Raw genomic sequence first — 17,784 nt, 5'->3', positions numbered from 1 at the left:
ATTTAAATGTTCATTTAGTAAAGGAGTCAAAGTGGAACCAGGAAGGCAATTCTTAAAAAAAAAAAAAAAAATTGTCCAAATTAAAATTCCTGTGGCCTTAATGGAAAATCAAAAATTTTGCCATTAAGTCATGAGACAAATGCAGTTAGGATATATCAGCTGTCAAAATGCAGAAATCAAGTCTCCATGAGAAATAAACCTCAATGGAGGTCTGCTGCTGGGTACGTAATAATAAATTTATTTATATTATATCTTTATTTCTCATGAAAATGCCTACTGCTTACATAGGAGTAAATTAATACTAATTTCTGTGTAGTACTATTGGTGGGTTCCTCTCAATTTGGCAGACTTAGCACTTCTCCTCACTATAGGAATAAATTTTAAGATAAAATAGATAAAAATATTTTCAATTTTTCTTCTCTCATGGAGACATCTACAGTGCTGCCCATGTAGGGTAGCTGGTTAGGAATACAAGTTTACTAGACTTATATTTGTACAATTCTCAGCTTCAGTTGTTACAGTAAATTAACATTGCCTGAGCCAAAAAACTATTTTCTCTCTGTTATGATTTTTCTGTACTTTTTAAGCAGATTTCTCTGCCTAATTTTATACATATTTTCTGTTGTCTTCCCAGTCATTTTTTTCTTTTTTTCCCAGAAACCGTTCTTTCTAATAAATTTTGACTTTCACGTAGTTAGGCTGATTTGGGGTATCATGTTTCTACACGGTACCTTTCTCGTGAACTCCAGCATCCGTGACAGCCTGCTGTCTTCTCTCACGGTATTCTGAACCAGCCACCAGTCTTGGTCTCTGATAAACAAACCTGAGGCTTAAACTGCCTTTTATTACACTTGTGCTCTTTGTAGCTTAATTCCTTATAGTCCATATTCTAATATTATTTCTCAGTTTTAAATGTTTTCCTATAATCCAGAGTCAAAGTATTATTTCCAGTTTCTAACTATAAAGTAACTCTAATTGCTTTTTTGCATATGCAGTAATTAGAAAGTGTTTAGAACATGATGTTTTAGCACATATGATGAAAATTTTAAAACAATCTTGACTTAAATCTAGAAGACAAGCACAACAGAGTAGTCACTAATAAATTTATGATAAGGGTCAGCTATGGTAGATCAATGTATGAGTAAGAACATATGCCTTTCCTTTTTTTCCTATAACCACGGCACAGTTAATCTAATAGTTTTTCAGTGTTCTTTGAACCCTCAGGTAATGACTATAGCTAAAGACAGAACATTAGGTCATCCAATTATCTGATTTATTGTTATATGTTCTACATGTTTATATTTTCAGATTCTTTCACTATGATGGCAGAAAATCAAGACTTGGAGGAGGCTGTTATATAAAGTTTCTCTAACATTCATTACATTTATCTAAGGACTCCATCAGATACTTTCAATGTGGTCTCTCTTAAGTACATTGAAATTCAAAATAATTAATTGAAGTAAAGCCCTGCATTTGTGCATGTGTTCTAAGCAATTAAGTGAAGTGAAACACATGTATTGCTAATCTTGCATGCTGTGATTAAGATAGAAATGAAGACATCCATCAAACGAGATTACTTCTTCATCAACAAGGCTCAGAAATATTTCTACAGCTGTTTAGATCGTTTTAATTGTATCAGAGCCTCTCACATCATAGTTTAAGTGAGGCACTATTTCCCCCCATTTAAAAAGAGAATATGAAGATATGAGAGTATACTAATCAGCATGTGAAAGAAATCACAATGCATTTAAAGATTTCTTTACCAATAAAATTAGATTAGCTAAAGAAACAAAAGGCATTTGTGTGTTTATGAGCTATTTTCATACTTAACTGTACAAACACAGAGCTGAGAGGACCAGCTGGGTCCCAGTTTTCATTATCAAATATTTCCAGATGATTCCCTCTGGCCGCTCTAACTCTTTCATTTGAAAAAAGAACAGGGAATGGTACTACCTTCCCTATGTAAAAGTAAATCTAATTGATGACCCACACACACAAAAAAACCATGATACTTGTTACCTTTTCCTCAAGTTCCATTCCTCCTTCCAATAGGAACATAGTTTTTTTAAAGCAACTAATTATTCCAAAAAGAAAATAACTCACTTATTCTACCAATTTTTTGGTTAGTTACTCAGAATTATTCCTAGTAATATAAACTTGGATTTTGAGTCCCTCAATAGGACTGAAGAATAAGACCAAATGTTGTCTCAGAATAATGAATGATTTGACTCAAAGTGATTTCCTAAAAGCCAAAGTTACCATGTCGGGAAATTCTTTCTCTTGTGGTTCAGTGAGCTATGAGGGAGGAGAACTGAGCAGAATGAGAATAAATGAAGATTGGACGTTTCATGGATATAGAGCCCTTTCTTTGGCTATCTCAAAATACTGCAAGAAGTACCATTGTCATATCTCTCATGTAATTAATCTACTGAGTTTCATCTTAAAAACCAAGTGCAAAACCATGAACTTGAGTGATTTGAGACAGAAATATATGTATTTGTATTCATAAAAGCTTGAACCAGCAAAAATACCTTTCTATCTAATTATATTACTTTAGCAATTAGTTGTGAAAAGAAGTAGTTTTAATTAACATTTATTTTTTTCTCACTGTTGTATATTTTAGGATTTCAATTCATTTTAATAGATCTTCAAGTTGAACATAAAAGAAAGTCTCAGACTTTAGGAACCTATAGGTCAGAGTGGTTCACCTGAAAAAGCAAAGAGAAACATGCAGACCCATGGTGACAAATGGCTGAACCCTATACTTTACTGAAATTGGACAAGCAAATGTTTATATCACTAAAAAAAAAGAAAGAAAAATAAAAAGAAAAAAGAAAAAACCTGGACAAAGTATTAAGTAGTGATATTGAAAATGACATGTACTTATAAACAGAATTCAAATATTAAAAAATAATATTTTTATACTTTACAATTTCAATTACAATCACTAAACCAAATGGCAGTGTTAATGACAAATAACATTGAAAAAATGTATGCTAAGGTAGGAAAAACAAAACAACAGGAAATTGGAATGTCCTATAATAACTAAAAATACTGTGGTTAAAATGCATTTATTGACATACAAAAATGTTTAGATTATACTAAATTTTTAAAATAAATTATAAAAGAGTTTTAATATTGTAAAATGTAACGTAATACATAAATAACATACTACATATGATAATATTTAAATAGGTAATATCTGTTATTCTATAAACAACATATTTCAGAAGAATATACAATAAAATTTTATGGTAAGGATGTATTTATGACTTTGAATCATTTTTGTCTCCTAATTTTCTTCAATAAACATATGTTACTTGTGTAAAAACACTTTTCCATTTCATTCTAGAGCCTTTAGGTTCACTTTAGCAGTTAGTTAACAATATGTAACTCAGTCTCCTCTGTCTTTCCAGTGAAATATTTTCCAATGAAACATTAATAGAAACAAAACAGTATAATTTCTTATCAGCAAAGAAAATAAAGAAGCTCCATCAGCTAACAGCAGGAATTACTTGAAGGAATTACCCCTAAGTACAGTATGAATGAAAACAATTGAGAAATTGTGAGGATCAGCCAATCATAAGAAGATTTCTCCCTCTGCATTCATTACCCCATGCCACCAAACACACCTACAACAAAGATGCAGAGCCTCAGACCAGAAAAACCTAAATACTATGTTATTCACAAATTGCCTGCTAAGATTGTCAGAATCATCTCCTATTCTTGCATCAGGTCTTCTTTTTTTGTAAGTATTTGGCAGGCTGTGCTCACGGTGACCCGACAGGGCCAGACACACAAGAGGAACAGCAGGGAAAAGTAGGAAAGAAACAGGAAGAATACCTGGAGAGTAAGAAGAGGGAATATCAACAATGAATTAAGGAGAAATCCAGGCCAATCAGAGCACTGTCCCTGCTCCTTGCGGGCAGAAGCAAGAGTGGAAGCTGTTTTCCCTTGGGAAGGGAAAGGAGCATAGAATTCTCCTCTCCTGCCCAGTACTCTTCATTATTCTTAAAGCAAATCCAATGAGGTAGAAATAATTGTGTCTCTTCACAGGGAGATCAACAAAGCTCAGAAAGATAAATACTTGGCACCAAATCACATAAAGGAGATCTTAAAATTCTGAAGCCCCATAATCAACCTTAGCACTCCAAATAATAATGTCAGTGTTTTTAATTACAAATGCCAAAGATGAAATTAATCCAATGGCAGCATCCATAACCAATATAAATTGAAAGAATATGTGCTTTTATTCAGTCTGTTTTCAAACTAGCAATTTCTTTCTTTAACTAGTGGTTCTGATGTCTTTTAAACTAGTAAAAGTAACAAAATTATCATGATTATTACTTTCTATAATCTCAATCATTTTTGAAGGCTTATGATTTATAACAATGTTATGATTTATTAGTAAGGCAAAAGATAAGTAAATAAATAAAGCCAATAACTTTCTGGATGTGCCTCATCACCACGACCTACCACTGTTTTCATAATAAGTTGATGGTGGGATTTGATTTGTCTCTACCATATAGTTTTTTAATGATTTAGGAAGACAAATAATACCTGTAACCACATAAACTTCTCATATCCTGTTTTGCATACAATGTGAACTTCAAAGTATTTTTAACAGAAATTTAATTAGTCCTGGGTAGATTAGAGATAATGGTTGTGGGATTCTTTTTATTTGCATGACTTTTAAATTCCCCCTGAAATTTCTACTATACATGATAATTCTACTTAAACTCCTTTTGATAGAAAAATCAGTGCTGTGAACCAAGGACAACATCCTTTCAATTCATACCAAATAGGGATTTAAGTGCTGCTAAGTCCACTGTCAGCTAAGGACAACCATAGATAAAGCAAGGTTGATTTGAATCACTTTCCACTAACTAATGGAGAGCATTTTTATTTTAAACAGGATAATCTTTGGCTGATAATCTAATATGCACACTTAGTGTGCAATTTATGCAATTATGTCATTATTAAAATGTAGCATCCTATATCTTCTGCAGATTACTAAATATGCCTCCTCATCTAGCAGTCAGAGACCTGTAAAAAAGATGAAATTCTTTTCTATAAGATAGGTAGTAAAGTCAGTTAGCCTATGTTTTTCATCAAATAGCCTTTGATTTGATGCTTAATATTAATTGTTTTTAACTGTGTGAATGTTATGTTATTTAGTGTGTCTAAACCACAAATGGCTCCTGGCAAGACCTCATACCATTAACAATGAGATTAGCAGAGGAAAATTCAAAAACACTCATGGGGATTGTTTGTACTGTTTTTTGTTGGGTATGTTTTTGCTCTGTGGGATAGAAGACAGTTTAAAACTGCACTGCATGAAAAAAGAAGCGACTGACCGCAGGTTGCAAGTATGCTTCAGTGAAGCAGAAGTTTCTACAGCTCCGTCTCAGCAAAGGGGAGGTTTCTAACGGTCCCCTGCTGACTTCAAATGTGTTCACAGCCTGCACGCAGCAGCCACAGTGGAAACTTACCGGTGTGATAATAATCACTTAGAGTAAGACTGTGGTGCAGACCCTCTTCCCCCAACCAGAAATCCCCTGAGTAAAAGCTTCATCCCCTGGGGAGACACAGAGATGTAAAGACTTGAAAACAGGTGTACCTTTCCCTGACATTCAGAAAAATTGGGTATGAACAGCTTTTCACTCTTCATATCCTCAGAGTCCAAAAATTAGCCCAAGCACAGTGTTTCCTAGACTTTAGGCATCTAAGAAGTGCCTTAAAACATTTGTCGGGACCATTTTTCACATCTAAAAAGGGACAATTTTTGTTAAAAGAAAAATAAGCCTCTAGTGAGAGAGACAGAGACAGAGACTATGTGTGTGTGTGTGTGTGTATGTGTGTGTGTGTGCATGCGCATGTGTGTTTTTCTATATAAATACAGTCCTGGAGTGACACACAATATATATCTCTGTAACATGAGGTACAGGATAGAAGAGCGACTATTCCTTTTATTTTTCATATTTCTGCATTGCTTGCCTTTGTTACAATCACTGATTGGTAGGTTTATAATTATTTTTAAAGCTTGCTTTCACAGTTATTTTGAACCGTCTCCTCGGATGAAGGTGAACTATGTACATTTTCTAAGAAAGCAAACTTAACTTTTTGCAAAAGGTGAGGTAAATACACATAACAAACTGTTCTGCAAGGATCAACATCTTATGATTCATTAAATTCATGAAGGTAATTTTTAATTTGATTCAACTTTTCTTATTATTTACAGATTGCAGAGTGCTTTCCTCACTCCTGACTGTATGTTAGGCAACACCAAGAACATATCATTTTTTGTTACATTATAATAACACTTACATTAAGATATTACAATGAGTTATATTTAAGGAGTAATATAATAAAAGCAAACCTAAAAATATCAAAGTTCAAGAAAGTACTTCATCAAACACAAATATTTTTGCCTCATTGAACTGAGATATCATGTACTGCTGTCAAACCACTCTCTAACAAGAACTGTAAATGCTAGCACTTCCGTATTAAAAATTCACTCAGCAGGTGGGCAAATGTTGTAAGGATCAAACAGAACAAGAGAACGCAAAAGCAGTTCTAGTTTGCACATAGGTGGACATGGTGATGGGCCCTCGTGAATCTAGATACTCTATTAATTCTCTCCCACATTCTTATTTTTCTACTCTTGCCAAACTCACATAAGATTGGAAAACGAATTTCTGAGGAATCAATAGCATGTTCTTTCTCCAGCTGTGGCTGCTAATACTAGAGAAAAGCTAAACTTACCCTTAGAATCAAAAGATCTATGAAAGCAAAAAGACAGCTTAATTAGGGACACATTTTAGAATCACCTAGGGACCATTTTAAGTGTATAGCTCCCAAGGCAGGCTAACTGAACAGAATTTGTGGGGACGAAGCCCTAGCATGCATATGCATATTAAATATATTTTATATTTAAACCTCCACAGGTGATTAGAATGTCTGATTATCAAATATTTGTAGAGAAACCTAGGATAATAAAAAGTAAAATAATATAGTGGTAAGATAATGTAAAAATCTATGCTCATTTGTCTAATTCCAAAGTTGAGAATTAAGATCATTAACCATTAATAAAATGCATTTAATAAGACAAATGTAACAATTAATTTAAGTCCTTACATAATGTTAACCTAACAATGTCTGCCTTAGCATTAAGTCAACATAGTGATGTAAAGTAGATATTTTCTAAATTTCCTTTATCAGTGTTCAATAATTTTTAATTAAAAAAAGTTAAACATCATTTAAACAATAATGTTAAGCATATTAAAAAACTCAAAAATTCACAAAAAAGTAATTTTCCATTAATAAACATGGTTTCCTGTTTATAAGCCTAGGTTTTCTGTCACCAAAGCACTTTTTTAGCTAAAACATATACGACCCAATAAAATAAACCTTTCTTATATACACTGCTTAATTCAAGAGAACTCAGAGATTTATGGATGCTAAATCATCACTCCAAAATTTCTATAAGGAGTTAGTTTTACACCTATATATGAAAAATCGAGGTATACACATATTAATAAACTCACAGGAGCCTATAGCTAGACCAGAAATAGAATCCAGGTTACGTATTTTTAGACTAGTGCCTCTTTAATTTTCACACACAATATGATACTTACCCATATGCTTTAAAAGGACACAGATTTCAACAAGGAGAATAGCAGGAAAGAGAGAATTCGAATAACCCTAGAATTGAATAAAAATCTGCATGGCATTGCCATAAGCATTATTGAGGTCCTCTCTTTAAACTACCCATGCCTTCCTTCAAATTGTTATTTTTTTCTTCTAAGCTCAACTCACTTTTCCTTACTCTAAGGAAACATATAGCTCCTCCAAGACATAACAACAATAATGAGAATCGCTGCTTATTCTGTATTCCAGGCACCTCATTAGGTACTTGACACAAATTTTATTTAATGGTCGTAACAACTCCACAAGGTAGATTTTACTCCCATTTACAGGGGAGGAAACTGAGGTGCCATGTTTTACCAAATGAAAACTTGAGTTATCTGGATACAGTCGTGGGGGCAATGAGAAACTGATATTTCAATTTTTTCTATTTGATTTTGGATTTATTTCAATTTACTTCAGGTGAGCAGCCAGATAAGGAAGGGAAGGATAACTCAGTCACCGTTAGGTTCACTCTTAATACAGTAGTTCTCCCTTTTGGTGGTTTTGCTTTCCATGGTTTCATTTATCCATGGTTCAAATATATTCAACGGAAAATTCCAGAAATAAATAATTCATACATTTGAAATGGTCTGTTCCGAGTAGTGTGATGAAATCTTTCATGAGCCCATTCTGTCCCACCTGGGACGTGAGTCATCTCTTTGTTCAGTATCTCCACACTGTCTATGCTATGTGCCCGTTAGTTACTGTTTAACTGCCTCAGTGATCAGAACGACTGCTATGGTACCACAGTGCTTGGGTTCAGTACTATCCACAGTTTCAGGCATCCACTGGGGCTCTTGGGACGTATCCCCAGAAGATAAGGAGGAACTGCTATACACATGTTAGAGAAGAAAATGTTAAGGAATTCATCAAAAGGCAATATAGTATCAAAGTATTAATAGGTATTCTGAGATTAGACTGCCAGTTTTAAACACTGGCTCGGCAATTTATCACTTTTTTTTTTTTTTTAACCTGGGGCAAATTCCTTCAATCTCTGTTATTATTTAATCTTCTTTAAAAATGATACCAATTGTTCCTATCTCACAGAATTTTTTAAGGATAAAAAGAGACAACAATGCATTTCAATGTTTAGTTTTCCACGTGGCTCAGAACCAGTGCTTAACAAACATCAACCACTGCTATTCCAGAAAGGCTAACACTGTTTGAGACCCTGGTGAGGGCCTCAGCGCTACTGATTCTGATATTCCTCTTTGTTAACAATAACAGCCGACAGCCAATCACAAAACTGTCTCTGGGCAATCACATTTCCCCAAATAGTATATTAATATTTAATGCCATAAAAAGATTTTTATTTTGTTTAGGCCTAAGTTGGTTTGGAGTTGTTAAAATACCTACCATTTTAAAATACCACTTACTACTATCCAGGCTGTAAGTGTATTATTTCTTTTAATTCTCCAGATCCTGCTATGAGGAAAGACACTATCATCACAGAGAGGAAGTAGATGCATAAAGAGGTTGTATAACTTTACCATTTAACAAATGACAGATAACAGGTGGTGAAGCCAGGACTCAGATCCAGATATCCTGGCCATATAGTGCTCACTTCTGCATTTTACTATAGTGCTTCTCACTATGCTATATATTTGATTATTTTATTCCCATAACTCTGCTTCACAGAAGTCATTTAAGACTTGCTTTATTACTCCCCATTCCCAGCATTTTAAATCCTTGAGTTCTTTTGTGATATGGATAGGCATCATCTAGGCTGAGTCATGAAATAGGATGCAGGGACACCTGATTTCTTATTACCTGACAGGACCTTTGCTTTGAGATTATAGCATTCCAGAGTTCCACACCTGATCCCACCATTCGCAGCTATGTGCTCCTTATGTCAAGTCAGCACATTGCCAATGTCCCTTGAGTATTAAAAATTGAAAAACAGTGACCATAAAATGTGATACTGCTCATTAAATTAAATGTAAAATGAAAATCTTGCATAAATAAAATTTAGTGTTCTTTTTGACATGAAAGGGTAATATATTAAGAATAGCATGTGCATTTTAATACAATGCAAGAATTTCAACATTACAAGTCAGGCTCCTGTTTGGATTGTATGGGGGTATCCTCACCAGGATTATCGTACAGATTCTCCATGAAAGAGTGCTCCATATCTGCAACTTAATCCAAATTTCCAGCCACTTATGTAGAACAAGATTTGTCTCAAGACTTCCAATCTTATCTGCAGTTTGTTGGTCATAGAGAGTAAGACTTTCTCTGAATAAAGATTATAATTATCACTTGAACCTGAGAGGCAAAAGTTGCAGTGAGCCGAGATCACACCACTGCACTCCAGCCTGGGTGACAGAGAAAAAAAAAATTATAACTAAGTGCTCTTTCTTATGAAGCATGCATGCATGTGCAGACACACACACATACACAGAGAGAGAGACAGAGAGAGAGCTAGAAAAGCTTTCTAACACTGTGTTCTTTACATAAACAGAAGGCCTTAGCCTCATTTTTTGCCCCTCAAATTTAAAAGTATGTCTCAGCCCTGGGACAGCCAGGAGGAGCTTATGGTGGCCTAAGTAGTCTTATCTGTTCCATCCACCGCAATGTCTTATACATTGTTATTTTCAATATGTACCATATGTCCTAAGGTTGGGGAGTACCAGTGAAGACATTGTTCAGTGCTCTCAATGTATAAGTAGAGTCTATATTAATCACCTGTGCACATACTTTCAGTGAGCAATTGGTACAGTTTATAATTATGGCTTTATTTTATATGTCTGGATTTGCTGTTTATTTTTCAAATAATTCATTCTTACTATTTTACAAAGGTAACTGCCCATGACGAAGTGGGGGAAAAAATGGTCCTTTAAACATAGTTACGAGAGGAACATGCTCCAGACTACGTTTATCTCAATAAATAGTAAATTCATTTCCTCTGCTCTTCTCCAGTGCTGGATTCTCTCCCAAATGCTTTTTTATACTCAAGAAGAATTAGCTTTAGTTTCTCAACGCTCAAGCCAGGACCCATACCTGCTCCCTTGAGGTTGGAGGAGTCATAATCACTTCCTGATGGCAAGTGCACTCTTGCATGAGACCATGATCCTGGTGTGGTCACCAACTGCAAAGGCCTGGTGTTCACAGGAAACCTGGCTAGTAGAAAACATACTTCATTTGCTTCCACATGGCTAGCACTAAGGTATATTTTCCTTGTCTGCTGAACTTTTCCAGGGCTGCCAATGGTAAATACCATTTCTTCCCATTATAGTTTTCTTAAACCTTGACTGTCATACCCTTTTCTCGTGTTACTTGGGTTGCAGTGTTTGAACTTACTAGATTGCCTCACATAACCTGTCCCCTGGTTAATAGAGACAGCATCTATTCTGTATCCTTCATGGATTATATTGCCTCATTAATTCAGAATCATGATTCTAATTCACCAACATGACCTGGTGTAGGAGTCAGCCCAGCAGCCCCATTTCTTCCTACATTTATGGTGACTTTATCTTAGAGAAAAATTGCCTTTGTAGACTAAAAGACACAGGATAATGCTAATCCCAGCAATTGCCACAACTTTAAATCTAATGTGGAAGAAGTTCAGGATCTTTATCCCTTTTCTCCTAAATAGCAACTGGGTTTGATCATCTCCTTCACCAGCAGGCTTCAAGCTTTCCTCATTAGCAGTAGTTTTTGCCAAAGAATATACACCATATACATTAATTCCACTTCCCCGAAAACTCCTTTATATATTTTTCCATTTTTGTTAACCTTAACATTTTTCATACATCACAGTTCATTTTAGACTTTAGTACCTTTGACATTATCCTGACAGTCAGTATCATTGTAATATTTAAGTAGGTAGCCTTTCTTCTTGTGTCTTACCAATTTAAAATCTGATCTTGTCAGTTCTTTCCTGGGAAGTTATACTAGTTTCTTTCAGTACATTGCTCTATGTTGTTTTTCTTCCAGGAATATGAAAATGTGTAGGCCAACAGTACCAATTTCCCATAACTTTCTTCACCTTTTACTGGATGAAAACTGTCAGTGAGCTAAAACAAGACCTTATGAAATGCTCAGCTTTCAAGAAATTAGATTTTCAGTTAAATGTGCACTTAAAGTCCAACTTTGTCATTTGCACCAGGTGAATGTTATCTATTCACTTTCTTTGGTCAAGTCCTCTCTAATACTCTTCTACAGTGATAATAATTAATATTTATTGAGCACCTTCTTTATGCCTGGAGATTTGTGTTCAATCTTATTTAATCCTTACAATAACCCTATGAGTTAAGTATTATCATCACCCACATTCTACCGATGAGGAATTTGAAGGACAAAGAGACTAAATAAGTTGTCCGGGGTTCCACAGGTATAAGTGACATATTCAATATAGGAGCCTAGGCAATCAACTTTAAAGTTCAGCCTGGTAACTACGGTGAGATACTGCCTAATTTTGTTTCTAATCTCCTTTTAGCCTCACACACATACCCTCCACAATTCTATAGATTTTCATGAAGGAATATATCTTCACTGTACTGCTCTGCAATACCTTTCTTAATAATAGTTCTGTTTCTTTTGAACCCGGGATCACCATATCCTTTCATAGTGTATTCTAGTAGTGAATTTCCTCCTTCATACCCTCTCGCGTCACGTGAACTTCCTTACTTCGCAACCTCAGTTTCATTTTGTTTATTAATCATGTTTTTCAACTACTCTGACCCCTAGGTACAAGTAAAACAGATGGTCTGACCAGATTAATCTAATTTACCTCCCTCAAAAGCATATGAGATTTTGACAAATACAGAGAGGAGCACACCTATATAGTTCCATTACTTAGGTAGTTTTTAAGTGAGAACATTAAAAGAAGGGTTATTTATAAGGTTAAAGTTGGAAGAGATTTTAGAATTCATCTAATTCAACACCCCCTTTTACCTTTGAAAACATGATGCTTTTGTATGTTAAATGATCTGCTTACAGTTAAGACAGCTAGTTTATATATTATTTTTTTCATAGTAATGCTTTCAGTAAGTAATCACTAGTGAAAAAGGTACTTCTTTTTAAACTTGTTTATATTAACTTTCCCCAATTTAATATATGGTAAACTTAAAATACACCCTTTTATCGCTTTGTATTTTTAGTTACGGAGGTTATAGTTATTTCAATTAATACTTAGAAAACTAGACATTGTTATGGAAAAACTTCTACTTTAGGCAGCACATATTTTGGAAGATACATGTGATAGCCTGGACACAAAAATTTTATAGTATTTCTGATGAAGAAAATATTCTGAAATGTCAAATATAAAAAAAATTGACCAGAAATTATAATGACAAGGACACAAAGTGTCTTAATTAGTGACACTATAATGAAAATCATGTACAGGTTATAAAAGTAATCTCAGGGAAATACACATTTAGTGGAGAAACATACAGCCACATTTTCTCTGTTTTCTTTCTCCCTCCTCAGAGATTTAATAGATTTCTTCTCTCATCTTAGCAACACTGAATTTGATGAGCATATAGCAGTTGCCTATGGTTGTTTCTTTCATTATTTTGCCATAAATGTTATTTACTGACATATGTTATAAAAACTCTTCTGGTTTTAAACATAAGCATTATTTTAAAAAAAGAGTGGAGCATTATGAAGAAAAAGTTTTCAAAATTTACAATTTGATGATAAAAATCTGCATGAGTAGTCAAACTGGATATGCAGGAAGTCTGAGAAAATTAAAAATTGTGGAAAAACTCAGAAGTTTCAAATGTGATTTAGCTTTAATTATAGACAAACTCATATCCTTTCATGCATCTGATCTTCATATTGAAAATAAAATTCAAAGGTAATGTGGAAACTGAATTTCATTGTATATTATATACTTCATTTATGAGAATACAAATTTGCAGACGAGGGCTTTTGGGGTGGTGTGACAATGATATAATGGAGAAGTAATGATCTCAACACAAAGGAGTCCATTTCTTTTCAGCTTTTTTTCTGTGTGCTTTTTTTTTTTTTTTTTTTTTTTTTGTGATAGTAGTCAGTCTCTCTACCAAGTTTCTCCTCCTTGTAGGCCACATGATATGTAGGATTCACCTCCTCCTCCTGTTCCACTAGAGGCTTATCCTTTGTAAGTAAGAGACTGGTAGCTGTCTAAAGTGATTCATCTACATTTCAGACCTATGATTACAAAATTAGGAAGGGATATGTTTCAAAAAGTGAACAATTTACTTTTTCAAATACAGGATTAACACATTTAGTGTTCCAGTCACGACAAGCAACGTGGCTTCACAGCCATCCTCCAAAAAGTCAGGGGTTCCACTGAGAATAATATTTCTAAACTAGAAGTGCTTGAGCTCTAGGCCCTAAATTGTAACTTAAAAAAATGCTAATAAATTGAGGAAAGTCACTTACCCTCCCTGTTCTACAGCATTCTTACCTATGAAAATGACATGATGCTAATTGTTGCACAGTCTTAATTGATCATTTGTATTAGTTTTGTGTGTCTATTCATACCTCAATTTCATCTGAAAATAAATTTGGGACAGCTTCTAAAATAAAGGGGAAAAGATTAGGTTAGAGAATTAAGTAGGAAGATCAGAACAAGAGGAAATATAAGGAGAGAAATATAAAATCAAGTCAGGGCAAGGATTGGTAGACAGTTTACATGATTTTTTTATTTGAATATTAGCTTTTCCATAGCCAATGACTGTCATCTTAGTGTAAATTGATGTCCTCATCGTCAGAGACAAGCTGTTGATAGTGAGAAAGGGTAGAGAAAGCATAAAAACCCCAACTACCTCAGGCACATAGGATAAGTATACATTTTTAAATTATTTTACAGTTTTGCCTACACTAGAGCATACCTGAAAATAAATAAGATGATTTCTAAAATTTAAAGTGGGTCAGTATTGTTTGGCTCTGGCTATGTAACCAAGCCATTATATAATCTTTGGGAGGCCAAGATGGGCAGATCACAAGGACAGGAGACTGAGACTATCCTGGCTAACATGGTGAAACCCTGTCTCTACTAAAAATACAAAAAAGTAAAATTAGCTAGTCGTGGTGGTGGGCACCTGTAGTCCCAGCCACTTGGGAGGCTGAGGCAGGAGAATGGCGTGAACCTGGTGGAGGGGAGAACTTGCAGTGAGCTGAGATCATGCCACTGCACTCCAGCCTGGATGACAGAGCAAGACTGTCTCAAAATAAATAAATAAATAAAATAAAAATAAAAGCATCATAATTCCAGAAGTTAAAAGATCTTTTCATTGATGTTGACATAGGAAACAATCCTATAAAATATTTGCTTTTCTGATACTATCATCAACCAAATATGTAAAATATTCATGCATAACTGACCTTTGCAAATATTTTCTTACATTTTTTGCCACTCTCCAACATTTGTCTTCCTCGGCTCCAAATTTTGGAAGCAGTTTTCAAGGTCTTACGGATGCATTTCCTTCAAATCCAAAATAAGCCTTAATGATGTTAATGTCAGAAATTAGTTCCATAGCAACTATTATAGGAGCTTTCACATGCACACAAGTTTCTAGAGAAATGATGTTTGTAATTCACAATAGTACAAAGAAACTTAAACTAAAATTATCTTTTGCTTCTGGTACTAGAAATAGGACTACTTCAAAGATCTCGAGGACGTTTCTTAAGAGCTCTCCCTAGGTCAGTTAAGTTGTATTATTTTGTTCCCAAGTTCATGTTATTTTAAAGCAAGATCCAAAGCCTGGAAGTGACACTAACTCTTCAAAGTGATTTAAATGATCATACTTTCCGAAGATTAAAAAACTAGAATAATTTTGCTACTGTATTTTATAATTTCCTTTCTCACATATAAAATAATTTTATTCCTCTAAGAAAACCTGCTGAGTTAATATGGGAGACATTTCCACTACAAGTACTAAAAATCAGTCACCCTTACAGTTCATAGAAAGAAAATCAAATTCTATTTTAGTGAAGTTTTCATAACAGCCTTTTGGTAATAATGTTGAAGAATCATGATATATTTAAGAGATATTAATTCTAGTAATAGTCATTTATCTTTGATGTCAGAGAGAGACAAAGGCTTGGGAAATAGAAGATTTACGATGACATATTATAGACTCACTTGGTAGATGTTGGATTTTTTACTCTTCCTCTGAAACGACAGATAATGAAGCTTTATCAACTTCCTTTTATTAAGGCTAAAAATATATCCTATAATAGGATCATAAACATTTAATGAAAATCACAGCTGTACTGAATTTTAAAATTAAGTGAGGATGGGCAAGTAGTTCATAGAAAAGTAAATCAGCATAACTCATACATTATGAGTTTACAACCCAGCTTGTTTTAATTTAATATATCTCTGGCTCTGACCTCTCTCCTGTAGTCCAGACATATATTGCCAATTTCCTAAATGAACCTGGAATTCCAAAATGAGTTGATTTTCCTCCCAAGCACATCTGAGAGATGTCAGTGGAGAAAGCTCAAATTTAAGAAGATAGAACAGGATGACTGATCTTCCCTTTATTCTTCCCATTGCTTTCTGGGAAGAAGATTAAAAATCTTATTATTATATCTCTGCCTTAAGCTGTATTCCCCAGAAACAGACTCTCAGAAGATGACTCATGTGAACACGATTAATAGAAAATTTTCCCAGGAAAATCAGGGGTATGGGGTGTGTAGGAAGGAAATAGGACTAGTACGGTAAGAAGGCTAAGTAGGGGTATATTATAAAGCAAAGTTTCAAGGAGGGTAACTTTGTCTCTGTCCCAGAGAGGATATCTGAAAACAGTGTGGGCCACACCTCAGATTTATCCTGATCAAGTCACATTGGCTGGAATATTTAAACCCCTGAACCTATCAGTGACTGGGTAAGAACTACTCCTGGAAGGACATAAGTCCCCAAATACTTCTACCACAGTGGAGCAAAGTAGATTCCGGCAGTCTGAGGCCAATCCTCCAATAAAAAGAGACAGTGCTGTCAATGTGAGAATAAAAACACATGTGGAGACAGAGAGTCTGGGAACGTAAAAAGATTGAAGCAAGCTATGGCAGTACACTGACTGTCTGCTTTAATCTACATACTGGTCACAGTGTAATCTTATTTTCCTAATACCTACATCTTTATCATTTTCCATTTATTTACTCATCATTTTCTTCTCCTTTACTCCTTCTGTGTGCATCCTGCGGGGGTCGGTGGGGGGTGAGGTCCTGGGACATCAATGGCTAGCAGTAGAGTGCCACCATAGGTTGGCACCAAGGTTGCAATTCCTTCCTTCCTCTCTGTTCCACTGCTTAATAAAGTCAGGAGATATGCATCGTTGGGCAGCTCAGTATTTTAAAAACTTGAATATGAATGCCTTCAGGTGAGGCATTATTTTTCTAGTTCACCAGAATCTCCTAACACTACCAGTTAGGATTTGATTCAACTGCATGTAACAGAAAACCCAAAGTAACAGTCATTCTCAAAGTAGGGTTCACAGACCACTAGTATCAGCATTATGTGGCAGTCAACAGATACTACAGTTCTTTTAAGTCATGAAGAACCCAGTCACCTCTCAGCTTCATGGCATAAGAATGCTGCTTTAGCAGCATCCATCTCCTCCTCATTCCAAGCAGCAGGTGTGGAGGAAGATGCAGGGGAGAAGATGCAAGGGACTTATGCAAGATGTTTTTTGTTTGTTTGTTTGTTTGTTTGTTTTTAAGGAGGATAACACTTTCCAGTTGGTTCATTGTGCAGAACCAATAGTGTGCTAGAAAGATTTGACAAATAGTCCTCAAATCTTCGTTGTGTAAATATGCCTGCTATGGCTGATTTCAAGCTACCAACTCGACTTCACTGAACAGTGATGGAGAGAGATGTGCACAAGTGACTCTGCCAGCCTAGCCAGCTCTAGCAATTCACTGTCATAACTAACATATAGCAATCCCTAAATACAAGGGAAGTTTTAAAAAGAAGGCATTATTCCAAGGAGTTATGTGATCAGAGTAAAATTTCAGTATACATTGTTAAAGTTGAAAGCAAGAATGGCTATTGTGCAGACATTGGCTCTTTCTGCTACAAGATTGCTGTCCCATACCCAACTTACATTTGTTTATATCCGTCCTTTTTGGACTCTGTAGAAATGTGTCTTTGTCTGAGAT

This window comes from Theropithecus gelada, chromosome 12 (genome assembly GCF_003255815.1).
Source record: "Theropithecus gelada isolate Dixy chromosome 12, Tgel_1.0, whole genome shotgun sequence".
NCBI classification, from domain to species: Eukaryota; Metazoa; Chordata; class Mammalia; order Primates; family Cercopithecidae; genus Theropithecus; species Theropithecus gelada.
This window is presented reverse-complemented; position numbering follows the sequence as displayed.